The sequence below is a fragment of the Lathyrus oleraceus genome, chromosome 5, assembly GCF_024323335.1.
Source record: "Lathyrus oleraceus cultivar Zhongwan6 chromosome 5, CAAS_Psat_ZW6_1.0, whole genome shotgun sequence".
In the NCBI taxonomy this organism is placed as follows: domain Eukaryota; kingdom Viridiplantae; phylum Streptophyta; class Magnoliopsida; order Fabales; family Fabaceae; genus Lathyrus; species Lathyrus oleraceus.
The window spans coordinates 272921789-272926092 of record NC_066583.1 but is presented as its reverse complement, the minus strand read 5'-3'; the positions used below and the strand labels follow the sequence as shown (position 1 = coordinate 272926092).

Genomic DNA, 4304 nt, shown 5'->3' with positions numbered 1-4304 from the left:
CCCTAGGACACAAGTTAGCATTACCCATTTTTTTTATCAAAAGAGTATCCTTAAATTTAATTGAACTTCGATACCGTCAACCAAATAAATGGTATAATTTCATGTCACATCACTTTTTTATTTTAATTTATTTAAAAATAAATTAAAATTTTATAATAATTTATATTAAAGATAGAGATGTTCATGGATGCAGATCGACTCACGAACCTACTGACCTAAACCAACTCAACACATAAATTACCCGAACTCATTCTTTTACGTTGATCCGTTGACACAACTCATTTATGCGACTTTAATAATTTCTTATTATTCTAAAAAAATATATAATATTAACATCTCACTAATAACCATAATTTTTAAAAAAAAAAATTATTTTTCACCAATAATATTACTAGATTAATGAGTTTGCGTAATTCTAAGATTAATATTGTTTCTTATTTTCTTTTATATCATTTTCAACTTATGTATTTTAAGAAAATAACGTCTTTTATTAAATTTTATACTATTATAAAGTGTTTTGGCGTGTTGATGAATTTTATTAGATATTATATTATGTGTTCCATTAAATTTGAGTGTTATAAATATATATAATTGTATTGAGTTATGTTATATTTTTTTAACCGACAAAAGAATCATAAAAAATATAATATTTATTTGAAACACAATCCGCAAACTCAATCCAACCTAATCCTCTAATGAATGAATCAGTTCAGATCGATTTTGACAATAAATTTGTAGATTAGATGATGGACCAAATTCATTCAAGTTTGAACGGATTGGATAACGGATTAGACCAAATCCGATCTAACCCAACTCGTGTACACCCCGATTAAAGATACCAATTTAAATTCATGGGATGCCAATTTAAGGTCCTTATTAATCTAAATTTTTTAATTGATTTTATTCAACTTTACTATTCTCTCTACATTATTCAATAATACCAAATGATCTATTTTAATTTTCATTGAATCTTTTTTAATTTTATCTTTTAATTTATATTACTTTTACAAATTTTAATACATCCCTAATAGTAAATTGAATCATTTATTGTGGTACAGAAGTATTTAAATTTGGACAAAAGCTCATCACAATTTTGGTTCTATGTCATGATTTTGGTTTATGTCATCGACAAGTATGTTAGACATTTTGATTATCACAATGAAAACAAAACAAAACAAAAATATAAACATCATTAGGAAGAAAGTTTAAAAAAATAAATAAAAAAAGTGAGAACTTAACTAATGCAAATTGTCAAAAGGTAAAGAACTTCTCCGAGAAACAAACAAAAACCACTACTAAAAACCCACTTATGTGCTCTACTATTTATTTATTTTTATACGATCAAAAATGTAAAATATATTTGTTCTCAAAGTATTAAGTATTAAGGTCGTATAACACTAAAATTTCTTTTCAAATTTCATCTTTTTCAAAACCATCTTCTAAAACTTTTTGGTTTGTGTCAAGCTTTTAAAAACCAAAGCCATGTTGATTATGATGCTTGATAAATTCAATGAGATCTGAAGTGAATGAGTTCTATGAAAGCAAGTGGCTCAATATGATCACCATCATGTTTAAGATCGTTAATACCAAACATAGTTAGATATATCACGTCATGTAAAAAATGAAGGCTATTGATAGTAGTGATCCAAACTTTCAAAGAACTAAAAGCAAAAGGAATTATTCAGAAAATCCCAACTCTGCCAAAGGGAAATTTAGAATGTTGGAACTCTGTCTATGTAACCTCAAAGAACATTCTGATTTTTTCAAAAGGTTGACATTAGATTCATTATAATAGATTATTTTGCTTATAAAAATGTAGAAATTTATACTCTTTTATAAGTCATGTTCTCAACCTTGGTCGTAAAATTAATCACTATGCTGTCGTATCTCCTTTGAACTAGTTAGTTTTGCATAGTTGAATGTTAAAATCTAGATATTCATGCAATCTCTCTGTTTCGATAATCACAGTCTAACCAACTTTTAGGATCAATGCGTCCTTAATATTGATTAATATTAGAAGCACTTTTTTCATCAAACTAAAAGAATAAAAATAGTGAAAATAAAGTAAATTGACTCTAAAATTTAGGTTTCCAAAAATTACATAAAATTGAACAATTAAATTTAACTAACAGTTGAACATAAGAAAATGTGAGATGGAATTAGTAGAATGATGAGATAAACTCAGCATCTGTGGATTCCATCCCTACGGTTGTCTGGCCGCTGCTCAATCGCAACTAATCCAACAAATTTCTGAAAAAATGTTAATCAGAAACAAGCAGTAGCTACAATCAAGCTTTTAATGTCCGCATTGATTCTTCAACGAGAAAACAACATGCAACTGTTTCCCGTCCAAAATTAAATCAGTGCAAAAAAAAAACTAGAGATCTAAAAGAAAAAACAAATTTAATTACGGGGCTCATATCAAGTGTAAATTTTGAAAGATCTATCACAGTAGGAAAAAAAACCCAAATCAATTTGAAGGGACAGGAAGAAGAAGAGGGGCAAGAAGAAGCGGCAGAATCTGAGATACCAAAGGCAAACCCCTTGGATGAAAAGAGGTGGCGGCACCTTCAAATTCTGACCTATATTTGTTTTTTTTTTCTTCTTTTTTTGATATTGATAGTTTTGATCTCGAGATTGAAATGGGTATTTCCTACTAAAGGCCTCTCTCATTATAATCATCGCCCTTTACAATTTAACCTTCAACAGAATAGTGGAAGGCAGTCACGATACAATCTAACCCACGATTATATAGAATAGAGCACCGGCCATTTCTAGGGTTTCACGTTTCCTAATATAATTTTAATATATATTATACAATTAAATTATATATCGATATTTGTGCAAACTATTTTGAAAACTATGGTTAATGCATTATTTAATCCGTTGATTTTATGAGATATTTCACTTTGCTTTCTTTACAAAAAAAATATATTATATAGTGGTCTTTTAATTTCAATTCAATTTGGTTAAAGTATCTAATCATTTTCATTAGTTTTTATAAACGTTTAAAAAATGTTAGAATGAACTATCTACGTATGACGTGGAATTTAACATTCCTAAAAAATGGTTAAAAAATATTATGCCGTAAATAATTGAAGTTAAATAAGAAAGGCATGAAGCTTAAATATTAGGGCAAACGAAGATATCTCTCGTAATAAGGTAAATTGCATTGAAGAGGATAACATCATCCTATTCCACAGACCAACGTCATTGACGACGGTAACAATGTTTCTCTAATTATGACTAAGGTAGGGTTTCTCACTTGTAACCTACTAAACACGTGAACTTTTTTTTGGTCATCTTCCTTAGTACTTATGTTATCTTATGTAGGTTGAACAGGTAACTGAGAAGATGTTTAAGTGTGTTGTTCATCATTCTGGTGAATTTTCTAGGTAGTTTGCTAACTTCACAAAGTTAGGGTATCAAGGGTTAGAGACCATTTGTGATGTTGATCCAGATTATTGGAGTTACTTTGAAATTTTAGGTATGTTAAAAAATTTAGGTTATCCAACTGTAGATAAATTTTGGTATTACGATGAAATGAATGCTTGTGATATTGTTCAGTTAGAGGATGACAAGGGAACTGAGAGAATGCAAACAATTGCAGTAATGACTAGGGAATATCATTTATATGTTACTCATCCTGTTTTACAACTTGACATTATTAATGAACCAATTCTTTCATTAGTATTAGATGATGAAGTTATGTGGATGTGCGGGTTGAGTTTGGAGTTAATGAAACTGATCTGGGGACCACTGCGGTGCAAGATAGTACAAATGTGGGAGTTGGTTTTGGAGTTAATGAAACTGATGAGGGGACCACTGTGGTGCAAGAGAGTACAAATGTGGGGACACATGTGGATGACGAGGGGACAAACTGTGACATTGGGGATAATGTGGGTGGTGAAGGGACAAAATGTGACATTAAGGAGAATGTGGGTGATGAATGGACAAAATGTGACATTGAGGAGAATATGGGTGAATAATGGACAAAATGTGACATTGAGGAGAGTATGGGTGAAGAAGGGATAAATTTTGACAATGCGGGATGAAATTGTAACCAGTCAGAAGTTGATAGAGTTAATGTTAGTCAGACAGAAGTGGAGGTGGAGGTAGAGGGTAGTGAAGACAGTGATTTGAATGTGAATTTTGAAGACTCGGAAAATGATATAGGAATTAATGGAGAGATAGTAGTTGATGATGAGGAAGTGAGTACAAAAGGTAAGGCAAATGGCAAGGCAAAGGGTAAGACAAATGTAAGGCAAATGGCAAGGCAAAGGGAAAAACAAAAGGCAAGGGAA

At 30.4% G+C, this 4304-nt stretch overlaps 1 non-coding gene across 1 annotated transcript; it reads right to left on the bottom strand.

The window, feature by feature from the left end:
* Positions 1-2144: 2144 nt before the first annotated feature.
* On the bottom strand, positions 2145-2256 carry LOC127090007 (small nucleolar RNA snoR143). Its single transcript, XR_007791551.1, has one exon. It is a non-coding gene; the product is annotated as a small nucleolar RNA snoR143 (small nucleolar RNA).
* Positions 2257-4304: the final 2048 nt, after the last annotated feature.